Source organism: Sceloporus occidentalis, unplaced genomic scaffold, assembly GCF_023333645.1.
Source record: "Sceloporus occidentalis isolate IW3139 unplaced genomic scaffold, rSceOcc1.0.p SCAF_6, whole genome shotgun sequence".
Classification (NCBI taxonomy): Eukaryota; Metazoa; Chordata; class Lepidosauria; order Squamata; family Phrynosomatidae; genus Sceloporus; species Sceloporus occidentalis.
In genome coordinates, this window is record NW_028316986.1 from 26,910,204 (window position 1) to 26,922,862 (window position 12,659).

The following is a 12,659-nucleotide window of genomic DNA, read 5'->3' on the forward strand; positions in this document are numbered from 1 at the left end:
CAACGTGGCAGAGAAACTTTGCCAAACTCTGGCATCTCCAGGATGCACAGGTCTGGATCCCTCCATGAGATCTGGGATGAATCCTCAAGGAGGCTCTCGGAAGTGCATTTGTTTCCTAGTTTTGAGGCACAAGAACATACACACATCATGGTACACATATATAGCACACATGGACAAGAACATCCACGGAGATCAGGATGGGCTGCAGTGTTCTCTGATGGTTTTTAAAAGGGTTTCCTCAGAAGTCCATCCGACTTAACTCCAACCAGGACCTGTCGGCGTGTTGTGTGTGTGTGTGTGTGTGTGTGTGTGTGTTTCTGTGTGTACCTGTCGGTCCTGCTTGGAATTAGTCGGACTGACTTCCGAGGAAACTCTTTCAAAACCCCCGGAGAATACTGCAGCCAGTCCTGATCTCTGTGTATGTTGCTGTGTCCCAGAATGAGGAAACAAATGGACTTTTGAGCGAATTCGATCTGATTAAAAATCAGGATAAGGAAGAATACACTTTATGACTTGCAGCAAATTATTTCCAGTTCCTCCTCAGATTCCTATTTATTTTATTTACAAGTCCTCCCGATTGCCTTTTCTGTGCAAGTGTGTTACCTGGAGGTACTGAATATTCCCTACAGTCGCTTGCGGGAGTCAGCGTGGTTTGAATGTTGGATGACAACTCTGGACATTAAGGTTCAAATCCCCACTTGGCCCACCTTGGGCAAGTCACACTCTCTCAGCCTCAAGAAGGCAAAGGCAAACCCCATTCTGAACAAATCTGGCCAAGAAAACCCTGTGATAGGGTCGCTTGGAGGTCGCCATAAGAGTCGGAAAGAACTTGGAAGGCACACAGCAACGACGATAGTCCCCTGCACCTCTGTTGGTTAATTTTCCTAGTTCCTTCTTCATGTTTATTTTTTTAAAAGAAATACAGTGAAAAAATAAACAAATAAAAATAAACAAAAATTACATATATGTATGTGTAAAACACACACACACACACATATATATACCTAAGGGTGGGATACACACACTCTCTGCGTATCTATCTATCTATCTATCTATCTATCTATCTATCTATCATCTATCTATCTATCTATCTCTATACATAAATATACACATGTGTGTTGTGTATATTTATGTGTGTGTTTGTGTGTATGCTATGGAAGTGTATACATATATATATATATATATATACACACACACACATATATGTATTTAGATTCTCTCTCTCCCTCTCTCTCACATATATATATATATATATATGTGTGTGTGTGTGTGTGTGTCTGTATAAAACACATACGCTATGGAAGTGTATACATATACACAGATATATGCATATATATCCTCTCTCTCCCTCTCTCACACAGACATATATGAATGTATGCACACACGTATATACTATGGAAGTGTATCCATACATATATACACATATATACTCATATATTCTCTCTCTCCCTCTCGGTCTCTCTCTCTCTCACACACACACACAAGCATGTTTGTGTATATAGGTACCCTTATATATTGTGAGTGCATATACAACATTCACGTGCGCGCACACCTCTATGTTTGTGTGTGTAAGAGTGTGAGAGAGAAAATTGAATATACATACATACATAGGAAAACCAATTGCTGAGCTGTTCTCCCTGCAGTAGCTTAGTCGGCCTTCTCTGCTGCCGCCCGCCCGCCTTTATCCTTTAGGTGCGTTGCTTTTAAGGCGATTTTAATCGGCATCTTGAGCTGGCAACTCCTTTGTTTCGTTGCTGCGGCTCTGGAAGTGTGATTTACAGAGATTTGTACGGGTCATGGCTGTCTTTCCAGCCTCACTGTGTATATTTAGACAGGACTTTGGTTGGTGTTAAAAAGTGTATATTTTGAATGGGTTCACACACAGTCGCAAACAATAGCGACATTGTCCAGGCATGTAGAACGCGTATTGAAACGCAGCATCCAGACTTCTCCTAATCTGCCCTCAATAAAGCTGAAATAATTATCCTAAGCCGCCTTTCTAGAAGTAGAGGGGAGGAAAGGGGAAGGGGAAAAAATCATTGAGGAATTCAAAACTTTAAATACAAAAAAGAGCCCCCCAAAATACACCCAACTCTGCTCTGCATTCCGATGGAGATCTAGAGGGTCGAGGGGAAGAGGAGAGAAAAGGGGGGTCGAGGGTGAGACACGGAGCCCCAAACTCCTTATAGACATCAATGGGAGGGGAGAGGGAAGAGATGGGGTAGAGAGAGACAATTAGAAGGGGGGAAGCATCGCGTGACTTGGCCTATTGGAGGGATAAGCATCACCATCATCATATTTCAACATGCTGCCAATGGTGTGTGTATGTCGGAGGGAAGAGAATCTTTAACCCGACTCCCCAACTAGTTGGGATCTTTTCACCGAGGAGTCCCCCTGAAATAAATGCCAACTGGCAGATGAATGGGTCCAGTTGGAAGAGCTACTGGACTGGAAGATCCTGGCTGGGTTAGGTATTCATCTCTTCTCAACCCAACTGTCAACGAGGGCTGCTTGCTACCTTGGTTCATATTCCCAGTGCAACAACTCACCCTCTAATTTTTTTTCCTGATGTCTTTAAACTCTTCTTTCTCTCTGGGGGGGGGGGGGGAGGGGAGGTTGGAAAGGCGGTGGAAGGAATTCTTTCCAACCCAGCCAGCTTCTCTCTCTATCCATTTCTTTGGTCCCAGCTCAAATTTCAAACCCAGGCCAAGCTAGGAATGAAAGACAGGAATGGTCCAGACACATGTTTGACCCAAGATTCCTCCTTGCTTTCCAAGAATTGCAGCAGAAGAGGGATGGGGGGGCTAAGGGTGTGTGTGTGTGTGTGTGTGTATGTGTGTGAGAAGAAACTTCAGGACCAAGGGGGAAAGGGTGAGAAGAGTTTTAAAAAATTCACTCCCTTTCTCTGAAGGATGTGATTCTTCCCTCCCTCCTTCCTGATTCACTCAGGGTTTCTTTCCACTTCTATGTAGTCCTCCAGGGTGACCTTTCTAAAGGCTTTGCAGGAGCCGAGTCCTGGCAACATTTGCTGGGAAGTCTTTCCCGTTGCCTTCCAGGTAAACGACTTTGCTGAATGGGGCGCGCCGGCTGGAACCACCCGGATTTTGGAAAGGCACTTTTGGATTGTGAGTTTAGGTTCCTGTTAAAACGTTTAGGAGGGAATACCCCCCCTCTCTCTCTCACACACACACAAGATACACACGCGATTAAATTATCTGAAGGATGTCAGATTCTGTGTGACAAAGTTGCATTTTCTTTTATTACGCGGCGCAGCAGAAGCGTCTCAAATTCTCACTCCTTCAGCTCGGCTCCAAAAGTCCCTTCTTCGCACTGGCTCCAGATCCGCACAGTTCTCGCTTCTCTCCTCGCTCTCAACGCGTTGTTGTTGTCGTCGTTATTGCTCCCCCCACCCTTATAAAAAATAACGGGACTCCTCTGAGGAAATGCCCCCACCGTCTCGGAAAGTTTATGCCCAAGAAAGCTTGAGAGTTTCGAAGATGTAGTTTGTAAGATGTTGATGTACCTTGAAAGGGTTTCGAAGATGTAATTTGGAAAATACGGATGTAGGTTTGGGGTTTCGAAGATGTAGATGTACCTTGAAGGGGTTTCGAAGTAGTAGTTTGGAAGATGTAGGTGTACCTTGAAGGGGTTTCGAAGACGTAGATATGGATGTAGCTTTGGGGTTTCAAAGATGTAGCAAGACTGGTAGTTCTTTTCCCAAAAAAGGAGAATGTCCTTTTCCCTTTGCCCCCCCCCCCCCCCCAATAATACACGCTTCTTAGGTCGAGCAGGGCTCTTCTCTGACTTTCTTCCAGAGCTTTTCAGAGGGTTACTTTCTCTCGGATGAGGCCCTAACTATCTCGGCCAGGCGGAGGTGGCCCCGTCCTGGGCATTTAGTAAACAACTCAACAACCGACCCACCGACCGACCACCCTCTGGGGCCTTGTTGTGAGGTGTGTGTGGGGGGGTGGGAGTGGAGGGGAGACGGGTGGGCAGGCCGGCTGGGGCTTTTGCCTGGCTCCCGCATCTCCCCCTTCTCCTAAGCCTGTTAGGGACACATTCTCATGTCCTTAAACGTACAAGCAGATAATTGTTGGCGCTCTATCTTTGTGCGAAGGAGGCCAGGGTGTAAATGCCTTTTAATGACTGCAGCTGCTGGCTGAAAACTGTCAATGGAATTGGCTAATGCAGAGAGCCCCCGGAAAAGAAAAAGAGAGAGAGAGAATGAGAGAGAGAGAGAGAGATTGAGAGAGAGAGAAAGAGAGAGAGGCTTTTGCAAGGAAGCTGCTGAGCCTGAGCTCTGCTGGAGCCGAAGAGGGAGAAAAAAGAGACCAACAGACAGACAGACAGACAGACAGACAGACAGACAGACAGACAGACAGACAGGAGGAGAAAAAGAAGGGGAAAAAAGATTGGAGGAAAGATCGCAGCCACCGAGCCCTCTTCCGCTCTTCCTCCTCTTCTTCGCCAGGGCTGAGAAAAAACACACAAATCTGTCTGCCTTTGGAAATCCTTTCCGGATCCTGTAAGTTGTCTTTTGTTTTGTTTTTTAAAAGCCCACACATTTGGGTCCCAAAGCAAACGAAGGGCCCCTTGGGTTTGTCGGGTTAAGGTTCTGCCTCCTCCTCTTCTTTCTTTCTCTTGCTTTTTTCTTCCCAAACATTTCTCCCCCCCCCCCCACCAAAGTCCATTCCTCGTGACCCCAAGGGCTTAAGGGTTCCTAGAAAGTCTGAAAGCGTCTGATTCCCCTTGTAGACCTTCTTGCCTAATAAGTCCTCGATGGGAGGGGAAGGGGAGGGAAAGAGAGAGAGAGAGAGAGACTGGGAAAGGGGGAGAGGTTCTGCCTTGCACCCGGATTGTCTGTTCTCCGACTGGCGGGCATTTCCTCGGGGCTCTTCCTTTGCCACCGAAGGCATCGCCCATCCTGATCCCTTTTGGTGGAAGTCTATTCCTAGGGAGATCCATTAGGGCTTTACTTCCAAAGAATACCTTTCGGACTTGATGGTGGCCGGGGAAGGGACCAAGGTCGGCTGCGGCGACAATCGGTCCACTTTTCCTCCGCATGGTGAAAAAAAACCTTTGCTTTTTGGATCTGGCCAGCCTTGGGGAAATTATCTGGGGAATGGGTTGGAAGCACTGAGAGACCCCCACGGTATGGGATGAGAAAGAAAGAAAGACTCCCGAATAAGTTTCATGTTGGAAGTTGGGTCATTTTTATTTTATTTTATGTTAAAGTTCTAGAGACATTGGGTAGGCCATACTTCCCGGTAAATACGTCCAGGGTCCCAGTAGGAGGCGACGGTCCTTTATGTTTCAAACTAAGGTTGGCTTTGGAAAGGAGAAATGGAGGAGAGAGTCAGAAACCGTCCACCTTTCCCTCTGAGGTCGCCTCCTGCAAGTCAGTTCCGTCTGTGTGAGTGTCATTTAGATATATATAATAGAGCCGGCGTGGCAGAGTGGTTTGAGTGCTGGACGATGATTTTGGAGGCCAGGGTTTGATTCCCAGCTCGGCCAAGAAACCCACTGGGTGACCCTAGGCAAGTCACACTCTCTCAGCCTCAGGGGAAAGCAATAGCAAAAACGCCTCTGAACAAATCTTGCCAAGAAAAGCCCATGATAAGGTTCGTCATAAATCGGGAACTACTTGAAGACGCGTGCACACACACACATTTTGACTGTCTGTGATCAACGGGGCTTTATTCCAGGGTCAGATCTCTGGGCCCCAAAGGGTCAATTTCCTTCCCATTCCCTCCTCGCCTTGTCTTGGGGCTACTACCCACGTTTTGGGGATCAAGTGTAAGCACCATCGGGGTTTAGACCTCTTTCTTTGCCTACTTGCTCTTTTATTGAGTTCCTCGTCCATCCCAAATCGCCTCGCAGGCTCACAAGTCCAAGAGTCCCAGTTCGGTTCCTCTCCTTCCAGCAACGCCTTTGTCCTTGTTGTTGCCCAGAGGGCATCTGTATAATGCTGGGCTTCTATTTCCGGGGGAAAGGGAAGGGGGTTAAAGGGCTATGGGAAGAAAGGCAGAGCTGGAAAGGGAAAGCCAAAGAAAAGAAAGAAAGACAACTCAGTTAAAAACATCAGCGATAGCCTTATTGGCCAACCGAAATGCACAATATACTTGTTGCAAGTTTTCGAAGCTCCATAGGCTTCTTCATCAGGCAAGTGCCAAGGCAGGAACGCCTTTTGGAAAAGTTGGGGTTTCATGGAGTTGTTTATTCATACCAGTGCCTAACGTGGTATAGTGGGTTGAGTGATTCTGGAGACCAGGGTCGAATCCTAGCTCGGCCATGCAAACCCACTGGGTGACCTTAGGCAAGTCGCACTCTCTCAGCCTCAGAGGAAGGCAAGGGCGAACCTCCTCTGAACAAACCTGGCCAAAAAAAGCCCAGGATAGGTTTGCCTTCGGGTCACCACAAGTCCTTCTCTTCTGACACCAGAAGCATTTACAAAGCCCCTGAAAACACGCAATTGGCGATGATGCCTTTTATTAGGCCAACCAGAAGGCTAGCAGGAAAAAAGAAAAGACAATTAGAGTGGAAATAAAAGCTCCTCGGTTTTATGGGCTTAACAGGCAGGCTTTCAAAGTAAAATAATCAGTTTAAAAGAAAAGAAAACTTCAATTTCATTATATAAATAAGTAATTTTTGGACAAATCCCCTTCTGTTTCTCCCCTTTCCTGAGTGTCTGTCTGCGTTTGGTTCCTTTTTTTTTTTTTTTTGCAGAAGGAATAGGGGTCTGGGCCACTGAGTCTGCATCCACAATGGAGGAATAACCCGGTTTGGCACCGCTTTAAATTGTCTGGCTCAAGGCTATGGAACTCTGGGATTTGGAGTTTGTTGTGGGCCCAGAGCAGAGCGGATTGTAGATGCAGCCTCAGTGACTAACAAGATGCTCCCATCATCCTCGCATTCCCCGAAAACACTGGCTTTCCAGGCCTGATGGTTTGTTGTTGTTGTTGTGTGCCTTCAACTTGTTCCCCTACTGAAAGGCGACCCTAAAGGCGACCCTATCACGGGGTTTTCTTGGCCACATTTGTTCAGAGGAGGTTTGCCATTGCCTTCCCCTGAGCCTGAGAGAGTGTGACTTTGCCCTGAGTCGTAGCCCAATACTCAAACCACTACGCCATGCTGGCTCATGGTTTACTCCTCCCCTCTTCCCTTCTCTGATTTCCACTCGGGATCGGAAACAAACACGCTCCCGTGTAGTTTTATGTCGAAAAGCTTTCTTTTTTTCAAAGATCTACATCCCGCCTTTCTTCCGCGATGGGATTCAAGGCGGCTTTCTGACATTTCGGAGGCCTGCCTCTCACATTAACAACACTAGCTTCTCCTTACCCCGATTAAACACTTAGAAAGGGGTCCCAAGTGATTTTACACAAGCCGATGCTATGCCGCTCAGTGCCTTTGGGGCTACTCTGTAAGAAGCGTGGATTGCAAGGGATGCTTTTCAGACCATGAGTTCCTGTGCATCTACTCGGAAGTAAGCTTCATTGAATTCGGGGGGGGGGGGCTTGATCTCATCTAAGCGGGCGTAAAATTGCAAGCATCTAGGCCTCATTTCACAGCGGAAAATAGCAAGGCCCAAGGATTTCCTCGGGGCTTAAGCTGCCTTAAAGCTACAATCCTGTGCCCACTTCCTCGAGAGCAAAACTCTGTGGCACTTATTTCCAAGCAAGGGATACTACTTGTTGGGTACTACTAGCTTCTAGCCCATAGGTGTATGTTCAAAAGATGGTGCTGTGGGCTTTACTTTAAAGCAGGCATGTCTCCTCTGAAGGAAAGCCCACTGCATTTCAGGCAAGCAGGGTGACCAGACACCTCCTCCTTTTCCAGGACACCTCCTGTCTTGAAGGAATTCCAAAATGTCCTCCATTTGGAGCATGAGTAAGAAGCAGGCAGTTATAGTGGGTTTTTGGGTTGGGTTTTTTTTTTTTTTAGCTTTTTGTTTGGACTTTTTTAGAAAAATGTCCTCCATTTGTCCTCCTTTGCGGTTAGGACAGTCTGCAAGCAACGTCTCCCGCAGTGAAAGTAGGTCCCGAGATCTTAGAGAACCTCAGCTTTGGAGATTCTTCCTGGAAGGAATTGAAATATGTTTTCTTTAAATCGCCCAATATAGATGGCCCGCGTGTGTCGGCTTGCATCGGGTTTGAACCCTTCGGGCAGCTGCAATGAGAGTAAACCCTTTGAATCCACGGTATTTTACGTGTCTTGACTCACCAATCAACTATTCTTTCAAATGGGTCTGCCCCGGATATATACATGTATGACATAATATATGGCTATGTATATGTATATATATTATGGCATACACGTGTGTGTGTGTGTGTGTGTGTGTGTGTGTGTGTGTGTGTGTGTATATATATATATATATATATATATAATGGCATTAATGTATGTATCTGGTGTATCTGGGACAGACCCATTTGAAAGAATAGTTGATATATATATATATATATATATATATATATATTGACATACGTGTGTGTGTGTTTATATATATAATATATATATAGGCATACGTGTGTGTGTGTACACACACAGTTATGCCTATATATATATATATATATATATATTATAGCATACATATATATTATGTATACATGTATGTATCTGGTACAGACCCAATACACACACACACACACACTCATATATGAACACATAAACATTACTTGTTATCATACAGACACCAATATATTCTTCAGGTCAATATTACGGGTATAAAATATTTTTTGTACCTATTTTAATCCTTTACTGGTTTAAAATATGTATGTGTATATGTGCTTTCAGGGCCATGCATTTCATAGGATTGTAGGAGGACTCAGAGGTGGTTTTGCCACTTCTTTCCTCTGAAAGGACCTTAGTGGCCTTCCATCCAGATATTAGCCAGGGCTGACTCTGCTCAGCTTCCAAGATCAGAATCAGGCTGAGCAGAATCAGCCTTTAATATACACGTGTATACAATATGCACACATAGGCTGGGGACCATAGCTGTATCTTTCTTATGTCGCAGCCTTGAATCTCTATATTGGGAGAAAGGCGGGGATATAAGTAAAATAATAATAATAATAATAATAATAATAATAATAATAATAATAATAATAATAGATGACATATACACTCTCTGAGACCCAGAAAAAAACCAGTGATAGAGTCGCCATAAGTCGGAACCAACTTGAAGGCCCACAACAGTAACGACGACATATATTACCGCATGCATTAATATATTCATCGATGTTAAAGGATAATAGTAGACCATATGGGAAAAGATTCTGGACTGCGAAAAAGCTGTATTTTAAGAGGACTTTTGCAAATATTCGGGTGGGTGTAAATGCCACGGAATACAGTTGGGTTTAGTTTGGAGTGAAGTGGGCTCAGGAGGCACCGATCGGTGTCATCGAGGTCTTTAATTTAATGTGGGGACCCTGACTTAGTCTTGGTGAGATGAATAGGTCCGAGAATAGATTTTTCCATGCTCTCCGGATGGCAAAGGGGTTGCTTCTTTCGAGGAAAAGAGTCCTAGGTCCCTGTGTAAGTGGAAGGAGGCCACGAAATGGAGGCCACGACCCATAGATACCCCTCTGCACCTTTTCTCTGTATGGCTTACCTCCACAATACAGGGAACACCTGCAAGACCATTTCTCTCCCGGTGGGTTTAGTGGTGCTTTGTTGTTTTTCTTGTGTACCTTCGAGTCGTTTCCGACTTATGGCGACCCTATGGCTATCCTATCCTGGGGTTTTCTTGGCAAGTGTCTCCAGAGGGGGGTTGCTGTGGCCTTCCCTTGAGGCTGAGAGAGTGTGACTTGCCCAAGGTCACACTCTCTCAGTGCCAGGATTTGAACCATGGTCCTCAGAGTCCAATGCTCAAACCACTAGGCCACACTGGCTTTCTTCGTGGCCCTTACTCCCGACCACCAGAACTGGACTTGGAATGGACACCTTCTGTTCATGTTTTAATTCTTCTTTACAACCCCTGAGAGAAAGCCTTGGGTGACTGCTTGGTCCCACCCGAAATTTGTTGAAAGGGAGTTGCCATTGCCCTCCTAGGAGGCTGAGAGAGTGTGACTTGCCCAAGGCCACCAAGTGGGTTTCCCTGGCTGAGCGGGGATTTGAACCCTGGTCCAACACTCAAGACACTCACTACACCAGGCTGGCTTGACCCCGAGTTGGTTTTGGTGTTGTTGTTGTTGTGTGCCTTCAAATCATTCTCGACTTATGTAAGGCAAGGCAAAAGAGAGTCCTCCTCTCTCCTTACTCCCCAAGGAAGAAAATACTCTTTCCGGATTGAAAAGCGAAACAACACAAAAATTCGCAAATAAATCTGTAATCTCCATCAACTTTTTTGTGTACAAATCGCGGGTGCGAGGGTGTTTTTATTTTTTATACCATCAGCCATTGATAAAATATTCTCCGCCTTCTCTCCTTTCCCCTCACTCCAATATATATATATATATATATATATATATATATATATGTGTTGGAGTGTGGGAGAAGAGAGAAGGGGAAGAATAACCTATCTATCTATCTATCTATCTATCTATCTATCTATCTATCTATCGGAGTGTGGGGAGAGGAGAGAAGGGGAGAGTATCGTGTGTGTGTGTGTGTGTGTGTGTGTGTGTGTGTGTGTGTGTATACATACATATATTGGAATGTGGGAAGAGGAGAGAAAGAGAGAATATCTATCTATACATATACTGGAGTGTGGGGAGTGGAGAGAAGGGGAAGAATATCATATATATATGTTTGAGGAGAGGAGAGAAAGGAAGAATATCATACAAACACACAGAGGAATGTGGAGAGAGGAGAGAAGGGGGAGAATATTTTATCTATCTATCTATCTATCTATCTATCTATCTATCTATCTATATTGGAGTGTGGGGAGAGGAGAGAAGGGGGAGAATATCTTATCAATGGGCTGCTGGTGATCCTCGTAAGGGGGAAACATCCTGCTCAAAATCCCCTCCGCTGGAAGGAAGAGGCCCAATCAGAGCCATTGCACGCCTTGTTAGGCATTCTTAATGAAGCCCCGGCCATAGCTCCGAAGAAAGCCCCTCGCAATCCCGATTTACCTTATGTCAACTCGTTACTTCTAATGAATTGCATCAAACCCCTGATCCTGAATGGGAAAGATGGGGTAGACCTAGACGTAGGGGCCTCATGAGCGACCCACCCGGAGCCCATCTGCATTGCAGACATAATCCTGTTTGACACCGCTTTAACTGCCCTGGCTCAATGCTGTGGAATTCTGGGAATTGTAGTTTGTTGTGGCCCCAGAGCAGAGCTCCCCCTCTGCTCTGGGGCCACAACAAACTACAATTCCCAGAATTCCACAGCATTGAGCCAGGGCAGTTAAAGTGGTGTCAAACAGGATTGTTTCTGCAGTGCCACTCTCTCACTGACCAGCACAACTCCTTATTTTTTATTCCCGCGAAACAGGGAAATTTATGGAACTCTGAGATCTCAGAGGATATAATCCATGGCTCCGATCCGGCTCAGGTTAAACCGCGACTGTGGCGTTTTCTCGGAAGAAAAGCCTCCTTCCTCCCCATCTGGTCAAGTGGGGCTTACTCCATTCGTTGCTGCCTGCCTCCAAGTCGTTTCCGACTTATGGCGACCCTATCCTGGGGTTTTCTTGACAAGTCTCTTCACAGCCTTCCTCTGAGGCCGAGAGAGTGTGACTTGTCACCCGGTGGCTTTCTATGGGCGAACTCTGATGTTCAAACCACAAAATCACGCTGGCTCTCTACCTTTTTACTCCCCTTAGTAGTGAGTAAACCCCACTGACCACAGGGAGGGCTTTGTCTTCTCGGAAAACTGAACTCCATAGTCCCGGCTTAACTTTATTAAGACTTCAGCTCGAGTTACCTTTCAAACCCAGGAGCGAGTTTGTCGCTGCTGCTGCCGTTGTTGCTGTGCTGCATCATCATCATCATCATCATCATCATCATCATCATCATCATCATCATCATCATCAGGGGTGCATCTATGGAGCGGCGGCAAAATAAGGGCACTGTTTTTTCCAGTTGGGAATTTGGCCTTTCCCCATAAAATTCTTCCTTCAGTCCCCAGATTTCTAGCATTGCAGATAGTGAGATATTTCAAAATCGCTCGCACCCAGAACCCGTCTTTGCTGTCCTCCTCAAAGAAATAGCTGTGTATCAGTATTCAATGCGGTCTGCGAAATCGTCTATAAACTTCGTTACAGTTACAAAGGAGCTACAACAGCCCTTCGTATGAGCTGTGCGCCCAGTCCCTTTGCCTGCCCGCTTTCAGCTAAATTAATGCAAAGCTAGCAATTTGGGGACTCAAGGAAAAATTAATTTGGGGGTATCATTAATATCATTACAAAAGGCCCCATTTTGTCCCCACCCCACTTAGCTGCACCTCTGATCACCTTCTGTCACCATCCCTATAACTGGAAGCTGCTTGAAGGGCATCTGCGTACTCTTCTCACAACAACCCTATGAGGTAGGACAAGACCTAAGCCCACGTCATCCGAGGGGCGAGGGTATGTGTATCTATACCTGAACCCGCACCTCTGGAGCCACAGTGGGAAATGTAACCCTTTTTCCTCTTTAATATACAGCAGGCCTTCCGTATCCATGGATTCTTTATCTGCGGATTCAACCATCCAGGGCTTGAAAATATATATATTG